Source organism: Heterocephalus glaber, unplaced genomic scaffold, assembly GCF_053883595.1.
Source record: "Heterocephalus glaber isolate CG9 unplaced genomic scaffold, H.glaber_assembly_v1.0 deba00001104, whole genome shotgun sequence".
Taxonomy (NCBI): Eukaryota; Metazoa; Chordata; class Mammalia; order Rodentia; family Bathyergidae; genus Heterocephalus; species Heterocephalus glaber.
Window position 1 is genome coordinate 4652469 of NW_028258193.1, and position 14733 is coordinate 4667201.

General features: G+C 42.8%; 1 protein-coding gene and 1 pseudogene across 2 annotated transcripts in view; one reads left to right on the forward strand and one right to left on the reverse strand.

The window, feature by feature from the left end:
* The window catches only part of Agpat5 (1-acylglycerol-3-phosphate O-acyltransferase 5), a 48854-nt gene that overhangs the window by 26236 nt on the left and 7885 nt on the right, over positions 1–14733 (forward strand). The window lies entirely within an intron of this gene.
* Positions 7489–9946, reverse strand: LOC106008120 (tyrosine-protein phosphatase non-receptor type 12-like; annotated as a pseudogene).

The window sequence follows — 14733 nt, forward strand, 5'->3', positions numbered from 1 at the left end:
AGTGCCCCACACTGCAGCTGTGTTCGCCTCCTAAGACTGGCTGCTCTGCTCTCCGTTTCTGCAACCGCTTCCAGCTGGCAGCACACTGGGCCCCTCAGCTCCGCAAGGGCAGCGCCGTCAGTGGATTGCGTGCCTGCCCCTCCAGCCGAGGGTCAGCAGGTTTCCTGGGGTCCACGATACTGGCCAGTGCTTCGGTCTTGGCAGTGTTTGTTCACTCCCAGAGCCTTGCCTACGTCTTGGATGCTGTCTCCATGCTGCCTGTTGGTTGATTTCAAACCAAGCAAGTGGTGTTGACTATTCATTCCACACTGACTTCCACTGCTCTCTTGTCAGTTCCTGATCCTTTGGAATCCTGTTTGAAATTCCCAGGGCTAGGGATTGAGCTCAATGGTTCCGGCGCCTGCCTGGAAATTCCCAGTCAGGGATTCTCAAAGTGGTGCCTAGCCTGGGAGTACCAGAACCCGCTGGGCCCTCTTGGCCTCCCGGGTCAGGAGCTGTGGACTGAGGCCGTGTGGTTCACACACATCCTCAGCTTCAGCAGGGTGCTCGGGCCAGACCTCTGTGCTTCAGCTAGACACGCGGGCCTAACACTGACTGGTAAACCTTAGTTTTATGCTTAGGCTTCGAGCCCCAGAAAATACGGACGGGCACAGGAAGCAGCTTCCTCTCTGGGCTGTAGACACCCAGGCACTGCCAGTGGAGCGGCTGGATGTGTTTCCCTTGAGGTTTTGTTTTCACGTGGTTGGTAAGGAATTTCTATTAGCATATTAGCATATTTTAATATGCTAGTAATTGATTTTAATATGCTAATAATATTTCTGCAATATATGACATTAAAATTCTATACAAAACTTTTTTTTTTTGGTACCGGGGATCAAACTCAGGACCTTGCACTTGCGAGGCAGGTGGCAGAACCACTGAGCTAAATCCCTGGCCCCCAAAACTTTTTAATTAATAAGAAAAAGCAAACTAGAAAAATGAAAAAACATCTTGAATAAGAAATTCAAGAAACATGAATGGCCTCCACTTCGGAATAAAAAATGTTCATTCTCCCTAAGAATAAAAAAGTACAGATTAAATGAATACTTTGATGCCAGCTTCTGAAGGTCACCGTAACGAGTATGTAAAAGGAAAGTTATTGCCCAGCGTTTGGTGGAAGAGACTCTGATCCTTCCACAAGATGATTTTTTTCCTGTGGCTGCTGTTACAGATGATCGCAACTTTGGTGGCTTGACACAACAAAAATTGATTCTTATACAGTTCAGTTATTAGTGTGTGCGAAATGGGTCAGCAGAATATTACAGTTCAGACCTCAACTGTCCCCGAAAGCCTCACGTATCCAGCACAGGGCTTGAAACGTGCTTTGGTCCTGGGCACTGTACTCTCCAGTGGATTCAGGCATTGATGAGTTCACAGCTGCATGTGCTGTTAGTAGGTGTGGCCTGGTGGGAAGGCGGGTCACTGGGGGTGTGACCCGGTATTTTCTGTACCCAGCTCCGGTCTCTTTTCTCTCTCTCGCCCCTCCCTCTCCCCTCCCCTTCCCTTCCCCCAGCAGCTGCCAGGCATGGTCAGCTGACCTCCACCAGGCCTGCCATCCGTAGACTGAACCCAGGGAAACCATGAGCTGAGTAAATCTCTCCTCTCTTAAGCTTCAGGTGTGCGATATTTTGTCCCAGTGATGGGAAAGTGAATGATATAATAGCTTAAAGCACGTATTTATCTTTCACAGTCCACTTATTGGTATGTCTGAAAGAGGCCTCACTGAGCAAAGTCAAGGTGCTGGCAGGCCCACAGTCCTTTCTGGAGGCTGCAGGGGATCACTGGTGTTGCTACACAGGGTCCTGTGCTTGATACAACTCTCTACCGTCATGTTGAACCTTACCAGAAGTGGCTCTGCTTCTACCTCCTCCTGGTCTCTGAACGTGGCGTGCCGTCCTTTGCCGAACTGACTCTGCGGCTCCCGCAGCTCCTGCCTGCGCCTGCACTGGGGTCCGAGGCTGGGAGGTGCTCACTTCTCCGCCCTAGGATCCCTGTGGGTCTGCTGTCTCCTGCAGCAGTGGAGCACGTCATACCATCCATGCTGCCCACGGCCTGTGTCCGGTCCGTGCCGCCTGATTTCAGCGGAGCCAGTGCCCCGTGCTTAGGAATTCTTTTACTTTTCTCTTTCTGACTGACTACCTCATGTTTTTCACAGATTTTCTTCCCTTTTACATTCAGGATATCTTTGCCTTCAAAAAGTTACGTGCCTCCGGCAACAGTGCATTCAGTGTGCCTTTTTATTGCAAAATATTAATTTGGACTTTACTGGGCTCCCTATCTTTGGAGAGAAGTTTTTTTCTTAGATGTGGCAACTACACCAGATTCGGTGCTTTTTGATTCCACCTCCCCACCTCTGCAGGTGGCTGCTAGAATCCCCTTTGTTTACTTCACCCCAACTCCTCTCCTGCCCCCATGTTAGTTGCTTTTCTCGTTGCTGAGACAGAATACCCCACATCCAAAGTTAAAGGCGAGAGGGTTTATTTAGCTCACAGTTTGTAGAGGTTTCAGTCCGTAATCGGCTCGCTCCAAGGCCAATGGCAGAGTGGCCACAGTTCATGGCGGCGGAAGCAGCAAAAGCCACAAGAGAGGGGTTAATGGTGTCTTCCTGCCCCTTGCATCCCATCCGGACAACCGGGATTGGGGCGTGCCAAGCCAGTCACTCACGCGGTTTAGTGAGCACACGCTCTGAGTCCCAGCACCGCACACTCCAGATTCAGCACCTCCAGAATAGCCCCTCATTCACATGAGGCTTGGGGGGGGGGGGCTCTAAACACAACCATAGCAGCCCCAGATTTACATCTAGTCCCGTTCTGGAACAAACAGGAACCTCCCCAGTCTTGGCTGTGCTCTGCCCTGCTCCTCGGTGCTGATCTGCAGGGAGCAGCCGGGCCCCTTTCTTCCTTCTCATGTTTGACTGTCCGTGCTCCAGATGCGCCCCCACCTCAGGCTCCCGTGGTCCCCACTCCCCTCAGTTGTCATGTTTGTTAATTTCTCATCCTTTTGAGCATTGTGTATGATCTGTTTACAATCAGGTGACAATTTTAACTTTACTGTAGGAGTGAATGTGGAGTATAGCTTTTTACAGAAAGGTGAATGTCTCCTGTTCTTTGAGCATTCTCTTCTCTTACCTTTTACATTATGTTAGCACCTTTTTTTTGGTACTGGGGATCGAACTCAGGTCCTTGCACTTGTGCAGCAGGCGGCGAAACCACTGAGCTAAATCCCAGGCCCGAGCGTTTCATTCTTTATAGTAACAAGATATTTGATGTTCCCTGAGTCTGTAATTCTTGCCTTTTCATATTCTGTCCTTTAACACTCTGAATCACTGCCATTATTTCAGTTATCCTGTCTGTTCAGGTAATCCAAAATGTTTATCTCTGGCTGATTCTTGCCATTCCATTTGTTTTTTCAAGTTGTATTTTTATCAGTACATGTTTGCAGTACGTAACGATCGCATTCCTCCTGGAGAACTGGTACGTGCACATAGCACGTCTGGCCTCTTTTCATTCCCTTCCTTTCCCCCTTCCGTATCTTGCCCCCCTTCTCATTTACAAAAGACCTCTCTTCGTATTTCCTGCTATATATCTTTTACTTGGCTCTTTATTTGTGTTTCTCATATAAGAGAAGCTATATGATTTGTAGGCTTGTATGTCTGACTTATTTCACTTAACTTTATAGATTCAAGGTAAAATGACTCAAATTTGTCCTCCTTTATGACAGAGTAGTACTCCATTGTGTATAAATACCACATTTTCTTTATCCATTCATCTGCTGATGGATGTATAGACTGCTTCCAAGATTTAGCTATTATGAGTTGTGCTGCTATAAATATGGGTATACATGGGTCACTGTGACGTGATGTCTTTAACTCTTTTGGGAAGATCCCTAGAAGGGGAATAGCTGGGTCAAATGGCATTTCTACTTTGTTTGTTTGTTTGTTTTTGAAGAATTTCTATACTGGCTTCCATAATGATTGTACTAGTTTTTATTAACACAGAAATGTAGAAGGTGCCTTTTTCCCTGCAGCCTCTCTAGCATTTATTATTATTTGATTTCTTGATGATGGCCATTCTTTCTGGAGTAAGATAAAGTCTCCATGTTGTTTTAATTTGCATTTCTCTAATGGCCAGAGATGTTAACATTTTTTTCATGTATTTCCTGACCATTTGTACTTTTGAGAAGGATCTATTCATTCTAGTTACCCATTTTTTGGTTGGGTCTTTCATTTTGCAGAGTCTAATTTTCTTGACTTTTTAATATATTCCACATACTAGTCCTCTGTCTGAGAAATAGTGGCAAAATATTTTTCCCAATCTGTAGGTTGTCTCTTGAGCAACTGTTCGTTGTTTCCTTTGCTGTGAAGAAGCTTTTCAGTTTTATATGATACCATATTTTGATTCTTGATGTTATCTCTTGTGCAGTTGGGGCTTTGTTCAGAAAGGCTATGCCTGTGCATTATGTCTTGGAGAGTTTCACCTTCCAGCAGATTGTTTCTGTTTTAATATTTAGATCTTCAGTCCAGTTTGATTTTAGTTTAGAACATAGTGAGAAATATGAGTCTAGACTCAATTTTCTGCATGTGCAGAGCTAGTTTTCTCTGTATCATTTATAAAAGAAACTATCGTTTGTCCATTGTATATTTTTGGCCTCTTTGTCAAAGATCAGGTAGCTGAAGGTGCCTGGGGTTGTTTCTGTATTCTCTGGGGTTTTTATTTGTTTTGTTTTGGTTTTGTCTCTTAGTTTTTTGAGACACGGTCTTTGGCCCTGAACTCACCAAGTTGCCCAGTCTGGACTCAAACTCATGGCACTCCTCCAGCCCCAGCCTCTCAAGTGCTGGAATTACAGGCGTGCACCACCATACCTAGCTACTGTGTCGTCTGTTCTATTCCACTGATGTACATTTGTCGCAGTACCATGCTGTTAATATTTTTTAAATAACTGTAGCTTTGTAATATCATTTGAAATCCAGGGTTGTGATACCTCCTATTATGGTCTTGTTACCAAGGATTGCTTTTGCTATTCTGGGTGTCTTCTGGTGAATTTTAGGATTGTTTTCTCTAATTCTCTGAGGAATGCTGTTGTATTTTGATTGGGATTATATAAAATCTGCCCATGAGCTTTGGAGGTGTGACTGTTTTGACAGTGTTGGTTCTGACTATCCAGGAACAGGGGCATCTTTCCATTTTCTTATGTCCTCTTGATCTTTTGTTTTCAACATACTCCCTTTTTGTTATAGAGATCTTTCAGTTCTTTGGTTAAGTTAGCTCTTATGTATTTAGTTTTTCTTTGAATTATTTTGAATGGTATTGTTTTCCTAATTTCTTCCTCAGTGAGTTCTTTATTGGTGTAGAGGAATGCTATTGATTTTTGTGTGCTGGTTTTGTATCCTGCTGCATTACTGAGTTTGATTATTAATTCCAGCAGTCTTTTGGTAGATTTTTTTTGTTTTTATGAAGAGGATCATGTCTTGTGCCAAAAATGATAATTTGACTTACTTCTTTCTTATACATATCCCTTTTATTTCTTTCTCTTGCCTGATTGCTCAGACTAATGTTTGGAGTACTTTGTTGAACAGGGGGATGATAGTAGATATCCTTGGCTTGTTCCGGTTTTAGAGGGAAAGCTTTCAGTTTTCCCCCATTTGATACAATTTTGGCAGTAGGTTTCTCATGAATGCTTTTATCAGAATGAAATACAGAGTCCTTCTATACTTGTTTTCTTCAAGGTTTTCTTGTTTTGGTCATGAATGGATGTGAGATTTTGTCAAAGGCCTTCTCTGTGTCTGTTGAGATGAATGTGATTTTTGTCCTTTTGATGTCATGAATTACATTTATTGATTTTCATATGTTGAACCATCTCTGTATCCCTTGGTAAAGCTTTTTTGGCCATGGTGCATGATCTTTTTGATAACTTACTGCATTCTGTGTGCCAGCGTCTTGTTGAGGATTCTTGCATCTATGCTTATTAGGAAGATTGGCCTGTGGTTCCCTTTCTTGCTTGCATTCTTGTCTTGTTTGGGGGTCAAGATAATGATAGCTTCCAAGAATGCCCTCTCGATTTCATTAGAGTTAGAAGACTGTTGGTGTTAAATCTTCCCTGAAGTTCTTGTAGAATTTGGCTGTGAATCTGTTAGGTCCTGGGCTTTTCTTGATAGGTTTTTTATTACTGCTTCAATTCAATTTCATTGCCTGTTATTGAGTTATTTGGGATGTTTAAGTCTTCTCCATTCAGTTTTGGTAATTCACATGTATCTAGGAACCTCTGCATTTCTTCTGAGTTTCCTAGTTTTTGGTGTATAGGTTTATGAAGTAGTTGCTAATAATCTGGATTTCGGCAGTATCCATTGCAACTTCACTGTTTTCATTTCCGATTGCATTGATTTGTCTTTCTTCCCCTTTTTAGGCAAGATTAGCTAAGGATTGTGTGTTTTGTTTATTCTTTCAAAGAACCATGTCTTTTTTTTTTTTTCTGGTACTGGTAATCAAACTCAGGACCTTGTGCTTGCAAGGCAGGCACGGTGCCTCTGTGCTACATCCCCAGCCCAGAACCGTCTCTTTGATTAATCATTTGTATTTTTTTAGGCTCAATTTCATTCATTTCTGTTCTGATCTTTGTAATTTCCTTCCTTGTACTAGCTTTGGATTTTTCTTGTTTTCCTAGGTTCATTTTTGGCACTGTAAATTGTTTTTGTTTTTTAATGGCAGGTCAAATATCCTGAAACATACACATATTCTGATAGTCTTCTAATCCCAATTGAGTTCAAATATTAAAATAACACACATGAGCTAAAATAATTCAATATTGTTCCAAGGCAGTTACTGAATCTCCATGAGTAGATGAAAACAAGAATAATTAGATGGTATATAATATAAAAATAACTTTTTCCTTACAGTTTACAAAATGTATTATTATTACAATCTTTGATCTCTGATAACCTACAATGCTGGCTGGATGAATCCAGCAATTTTAAAATTCAGAAACTATTTTCTAAAACTTCAGGGCAAATAATTTACAAATAAGGTACACAAAAATTTAGATCATGCAGAAATTTCTTACATCTTCTGTTAATCTTATTTTATGACTGCAACTTTATCAAATTATATACCTACTTGCCCTATACATATACAAAATAATGCATACATGATAAAACAGCAAAAGAGTGGTCCTTAAACTCAGTTTTATCATAAAAGTATTACTCTATTAACAGGTCTACAAACAGCATGTAACAGGGTTAAGAGATATTAAGGCAATAATACTTGAAATTACAAAATAAACCATATATAATACTTTTTCCTAGGTGTAGGATAAGGCAGGTAGATGGTCTCAGCAAAAAACCAATTATGGTAACAATCTACCTTGCTGTTAGTCCCACATTTAAAGCTGGAATACTCTAAAACTGGCATTCGCTGGCACTTGAATTTTCCAGTATGACTGATGCAGCCCCCTGAATCACGTCTGTTCTGAAGGTGGGTCTCTTGGTCCTTGGGTTTTCCACAGCGATTACCAAAACCAGTGTCTGTGGCTTCTGCTGGCCTTTCTGTTATCTGATCTTTCTTGTCACTCATTCTGTACAAGTTTCTGGGAGACCTGCTGCTGGATGATCACATTTTTTACTTCCAGAGGTTATCAAGCCTTTGGACTGGCTTTGTTCAGACCATTTCTGACTGTGAAGTTCACTCCATTCAGATCCTGTAGGTAGTTTATGTTCACTTGCTAGTACAAAAGATTCAGGGGTTCTTTCAGGTCGGGGAGGAGGTGAGTCTTCTCTAACGTCAATGTCTTTGTCGGCACCTGGACGCAGCGCTCCTGCTGCATCGTGTCTAGCAGTGGACATGCGTACCACTTTCCTGGCAGAAATGCTCTCAGTGCTGGTGGCAGCAGAGACTGTGGCACTTGCTGTTGAAATGCTAGTTTTGTTCTTGGTCCCAGCACCATCAGAGTTCCTGTCATCCGAATCCGAGTCATCCGAATGAAGAGGATTCGTGAAACTCAGGGGGACTTGGAACAGTGGTGAACCGTTGGGCCCCTCCTCGCGGTCCTGGGCTTTGCCTGGCATGGTGGGCTTGGGGCTCTAGCTCAGAGGTTTCAGGGCTGGACAGTGGCTATCTAGGCATCTGTCTTCAGAGGCTTCAGGGGCAGGGGTGGCGTTTTCGGGTCCATGGAACGACCACACCGTGTGTCCCTTCCTGTCGAGGGCCAGGAGGTCTGGCCTGGGGGGTGTGTCTGCGCTCAGCCTGGGCTCCTCAGGGAGAGAGACAGGAGCCTCGCTGAGCTGTGGAGTGCTGAAGTCCACACAGGAGTTCGGGGAGATGTCATCGGCTTTCACATCCCCTGCACTTAACTCGGGGGTCTTAGATATTTTATCAGCTGTGTGGGATGGAGCAGATTTTATTTGAGATGCATGTCCCCTATTCAAGAGTGTGTTCCCATCAAAACTTTTTGGTCCCGGGCCGGGGATTTAGCTCAGTGGTTCTGGTGCCTGCCTCAAAAGCGCAAGGTCCTGAGTTCGATCCCTGGTACCAAAAAAACAAAAACAAAAAACTTTCTGGTCCCTCTTGGAGAGGGACCTTCTTAATTTCAAAACTTAAATTTCGTTCCAGTTTTTTATCTGTCTGTTCAGTGGGTGATTCGTTTCTCCCTGGAAGGTCTGCTGATTTATTTTAGTTCCTGTTGAGGTCTGTCGATTTTGGGTTGTCCTGCCACACTGGTGACCGTCGGGAAGGCAGACGCAGAAGGCGTCAGGCTGGGTGGCGCCAGCTGGGGCTCTGGAGGCTGCAGAATTTCTTTCTCCGCATCTCCTTCCACAAGACAGATGCGAGTCCTTGGGGGCTTTGGTGGAGGAGAATCTTGCTTTTCAGTATCTACGGAGCTGACCATGTTTTCACTGGTAATTTCATTCCCTTCATCAGTAATTTTATGGGCTCCATGAATTTCATACAATTGTAGCTGTTTTTCAGATGGTTGTGCAATAGCTGTATGAACAAGCTCATATTGCTCCTTTGTTTGAACTGCAGAATGTTGTTGTGTTCTCAGTTCTTGTGTTAAATTAAAAACATTCAATTCTTCTGGTATTTTCCCAGCTTTTAGTAAATTCCAGGTATAATCGCTGGCACAGATGGCGCCTGACCTTCCACACACAGCCTGCACTGCCGTGAATACAAATAGGCACACGTTCGTGCTCTGGGTGTCTCCTCATTAAGCTTATCCTACCCAGGATGGAATCAGATGATGGGATGTCCTGGATGCAGCCAAGAAGCTTCATTTTGAAATTCAAGTAACAGTGTCCTAATGAAGTAGTCTGTTCTTGCTTGTTCATCTTCACAAGAAATCTTAAATGGTGCAAACGTTGTATAGTCTTCCCCGCACAGAGGCCAGTCGCATTCACATTTTTTCCTGCCCATCTCAAATTCCCGGCAAGCCATCACAATAATTACAACATTGTACTCCCGTATCATCCTCCAAAAATCTATTACTGTATTTGCTAAAGGTCCTTGGGTTGCCAGGTATGCTTTTGGCCCATAGACACCCTTAATAAAATTTGCATTGATATAATCTGAATCTTGAGAAGGAGTCTTTAAAGTCAACTTAACTCTGCTGTGATCAAATGGCAGTATGTCCTTATATCTGTCTTTAACATTTTCTTCTTTTTCTCTAGTGGCTGTGGGATATATCTTTTCTGTCCTATATTTGGTAGACAATCTTCTTAATCGAATAAAGTCCCAGGTGAAGTTGTCCTCCCCACTGTGGTCCGGACTCTTCATGGCCTGGACCCTGTGGATGAATCTCCTCAGGATCTCCACTTGCTCCATCCTCCCGCGTCCGCTGCCTCTCCCCAGGGACGTACCCACTGCCACCCAGACGCCAGACACGCAGCCCGAGGCTTTCCTAGGTTCTTGGGATGCACCATTGGATTATTTATTTGTGCTCAGCCTGTTTTTTGATGTGGGCATTCATAGCCTTAAACTTCCCTCTTAGGACTTCTTTCATTGTGTCCCATAAATTCTGTTCTAGTATGCTGGCATTGTCATTTGATTCTAGTAAGTGTCTAATCTCTTCCTTGATTTCTTCTGTGACTCATTGATTACTCAAGAGTGTATTGTTTAATTTCCATGGGTTCACATAATTCCTGTGGTTTCTTTTGCCTTTGATTTCTAGTTTCATTGCACTATGATCTGATAATATGGGATAATTTCTAATCTTTTGCATTACTTAAGCATGTTTTTTTTCCCCTGTTCTTTCCCCTTTTTTTTGGAATTTAAGCATGTTTTATTGGCTAGTCTATGATCTATTTTGCAGAAAGTCCCATGTGCTGCTGAGAAGAATGTGTGTTCTGTTGTTGCATAAAATACTCTGTAGGTATCCATTGAGTCCATTTGTTCAAAGGTTTATTTCAAATCTGATATTGTGGATGTTTTTTTCTAGTCAATCTATTTATGATGTACAGTATTGAGGACCCCCATTACAGTTGTGTTGATATTTATCTGATTTTTTTTTTTTTTTGGTATTGGGGATCGAACTGAGGTCCTTGTTCCTGTGCAGCAGGGAGTGAAACCACTGAGGCAAATCCCCAGCCCCTTTTATCTGATTTTTTTTATGTCCAGGAGTGTTTATGAAGTTGGGTATGCTTGTGTGCAATGCATAATGCTTATAATTGTTGTGTCTTCCTGTTGAATTGTTCTCTAACCAATATATAATGACTTTCTTTTCCACTTTTCTTTTCTTTTCTTTTTTTTTTTTTTTGGTACCAGGGATCGAACTTGGGTCCTTGTGCTTACACAGCAGGCAGTGAAACCACTGAGCTAAATCCCCGGCCCTCTTTTCCACTTTTGATCAGTTTTGGCTTGAAGTCTACTTTGTCTGAAAATCAGATAGCTACTTCTGCTTTTTTCTAGGTTCTTGTCACATGGAATATTGTTTTCCATCCTTCGATTTTGAATCTGTGAATTTCTTTTTGGATTAAATGTGTTTTCTTGTAAACAGCATGCCATTGGGTTTTGTTTCATGATCCATTCTGCCAGTTTGCGTCTTTTGATTGAGGAATTGAGACCATTCACATTGGGAATTATATCTGAAAGGTATTGATGCATTGGTGTCACTGCATAGTCTTCCTATTGCTGATTCCCTTTTCTCCCTTCTATTTAACTACTCATCCTCCCTGGTGTATTTGTTCTGTTACACCTTTTGGCGTTGTTAGCTTCATTGTCTCTTCCTATGATAGCCTTGAAAATTTTTTAGGGTGCTGGTTTGGTGGTCATAAATTTCTTAAAATATTCTTTGACTTGTAAATACTTTCTTTCTCCATCAGTTTTGCAGGATGTATCAGTCTGGATGGGCAGTTGTTTTCTTTTAGGACTTGAAACACTTCACTCCACACTCTTTGGCCTTTAAAGTTTATGTGGAGGAGTCTGGTGTGATTCTAATGGTTCTTTCTTTTATAAGTGACTTGTTACTTTTCTCTAACAGCTTTTAAGATTAGGTCCTTTGGCTGGACTTCTGAGATTTTGAGAAAGGTGTGTCAAGAAGAGGATCTTTTCTGATCTTTGTTGTTTGGGGTTCTGTATGCTCCCTTATTTAAATTCTTTCCCCATATTTGGAAAATTTTCTAATATTATTTCTGTAAAGTTTTTTATGCCATTTGTGCCATCTTCTGAATTTTTACTAACTCCAATTCATTTTAGTCTTCTCTGTTGGAGCCACTTTTCATGTTGTTTTATTGTTTTGTTGTCTCTAAGGTATCTTAGATTAACTGGTTTCCAAGAGCAGCACTGTCTTCTAGTTCTTTTTATACTATGTGCTCACACAGATTGCTTTAGCTGCCCATGTTTTCAGTAGAATTTTTAATTTCCTGAACTACTGCTTGGAACCTTTTCATGGATTCTTAATTCTTGGATAAACTGGTCATTCGTGTTTTATATCATTTTGTGTAGCTCAGCTAGCTGTTTATTAGTGTCTTCTCTAAACTCACCTTTTTTAAAAAAATTAAATCCATTATCTGCCTGGTTCTGTCTTCTTTGAGTTTGCCAACCACCTTATCGATTTTTCCTTTTATTATCCTTTTGAGTAAGTTGGTTATGTGGTTTCTGATTTCATCCACCTCAGTGTCCCATGTGTCAGCTTTAGGGGAGTTGGGAGTTTTTAGGGGCATTTTATCTTCTCATGGCTCTGTTGATTTTTAGTTTTGTTTTGTGTTTGTGGATAGTTTTGCAGGTGGATTAGACTGAAAGACTTTGTCACTGATACCTCTTTATTTAGGGTCTGCTTCTCAGGGATGGCTTCTGGACATGACTAACTCTAGGCCTTTGCTTCTGCCACAATATCAACCACTTCCATTTATGTGGAAGGGGAAATGTGGTATATTTGGCCCAGCACCCAGTTCTCTGGGAATGGGCCGCGGTATTGTTAATGATACAAAGATAACCCAGATATTGGCATTCAGAGAAAACTTATTAATAGCAATAACTATGCCACCTTGGCAATAGCAATGAAATCAGCACTGGTAACACTATCAGAGATAAATAGTGACATACCGAAAAACCAGTACTGTGCCACTTTTAACCATAGAAAGATCTATAATTATAGTATAAATACTAAGACAACCAAATGTTGACATACAGGAAATAACTACTAAATGTAACAGATTTACCTCCACTAACAATAAAACAATATTTAACAGTAATAACATAGAGTTAACTAGCTATCTAAAAATTCATAAAACTTAATGGCTGTACTAGGAAGGATAAAGATAAAGAGCATGATGAACTGGAGATTGAAAAAAGTTGAATTTGAAAAATTAATTGATGGATGCTGAGAAGGAGGAAAGAACAGTAAAATAAAGGATCCTATTGAGTAAAAGGAAATTAATTGTATTAGAGCAAAATAACAGAAAAGTAAAAACAAAAAGAAGGAAAAAACTATAGCATAAGAAGAATGAGAAAATAAAAAATTCAAAGGAGAAAAGAAAAAAGTCCAAATTCCTTCCCACTAAAATAGGAAAAAGAAAGAAAAAAAAACTTTTTTGAGTAAAAAAAAAAAATTGTTCTGTGTTCTTGAATAAGTGGTTTCTTTCCAGGATCTGCAGGCTTGGAACTCAGCCAGTCAGGATTTTCTCTGCCTGACTTTACAGCCTGTGGGTTTGTGAGGGGTCTTCCTGCCCCAGAGGCCACTCTGTCTGTGTACCTGACTGTGGCAGCCGCCCATGCTCACCTGTCATATGGGGAAGGCAGTCAGAGCAGACTACTGGACATGAGGCACTTTCAGATCCAGCTGCTGTTGAAACCACGCTCTCGGGGCCTGGTTGCTCACTGTGAAGGCTGGGGCTCATGTCTTTCCCAGCCTGAGCCGAAATTCTCAGTGGGTTTATGTCTAACCTGCACCCACTCCATAGCCGTCTCCTGTGTCTCTCACCCCGTCACTGTGGGAGGGAACCACTGGAAACCCCAAGTAGAGTTGCTGTGTGCCTCAGACCTACTCAGTTAACCCCTCCCCACAAGGAAGTCGATTAAACTCTGGCAACAGGGCGGTGTGGCACTGAGTTTCCTCTCCAACTCTGGCTACTGCTAAGCAGTCACTTTTGGTGTAAAACCCCATGCTTTTTGTAGTTTACAGCAACTGGGCTTTTCTTAGGGCTAGTGCTGCTGGCCAGTCCATTCTTTCTCCTGGGAGTGCTGGCTCTCCAGGGTACCTTCTCTCCCAGGGGCTGGCCTTGTCCACAGTCAGGTCCATCAGTTGGTTTGTGCCTCTGCTGCCCTAAACCAAGAGGAAATAAAACATAGAGTAGGCTTGGAGCTGGCAGGTGACCGCGGCCAGGGCACTGAACCCACAGGCGTGGAGTTGGCAGGGCGAGCAGTGCATTGCATGGGACTGGATTCCTTGCTTCTTGCCATTTCAGAGACCGTATTTCCAACTGTTTCTAGAGAGTTCTGTTACCTCAGCATCCTCGTGCTTGGTGTGAACTGGCGGTCTCTTCCTGCCCTCCCCACTCCTCTCTGGGAGAGATGTGCACACACAAATGCTTCCTGGCTCTCCCTCCAGCTGTTCCCAGTACGCATGGCACAGCCTGATCCGTGCCTTCTAGAACACGAGCCTCCTGCAGTACCACATTCATTTGCTTGATTCGGTGTCTGTGCAGCGCTGACTACATTTTCTCTTTCCACGTGCGCGTCTCTTGCAGTTCAGCGCCTCACTGCCTGTGACCCAGTGTCCTGAACAGCTCCTGAAACCTGAGTCCTCCAGATCACTTCCCAGTGCCTCAGCTGACCCTGCTTAGCTCCAGCCTGGTGCCAATGCTGAGCAGTCCCAGCCCTCCCCACGCTGAGCTGTGCAGCCCCCACGGCTCCTCTTGATCCACGCCGGGTGCCATGTTCCCCTCCTAGGCTCTTCCCAGTGCTCCTTTCTCCTGAAGCTGCCACCAGTGAACTATGAGTGACTTCAGACATCTTAAATATGAGTCATATTTGTATTCTGAGAATATTTCATATCATTTAAAACACTCATCCTTGTTCTCTAGTTATTTGTTTCTTATTGCTTCCTAAAAAATTTTTTTTGTTTTTTTGAGATAGGCTCTCACTGTGTAGCCCAGGCTGGCCCCGAACTTGCAGGGTCCTCCTGCCTCAGCCTCTCGAGTGCTGGCATCACGGGTGTGCGCCACACTGCCTCATCAATTTCTAACCTACCTGTTTGTAGTTTTAGAATAGT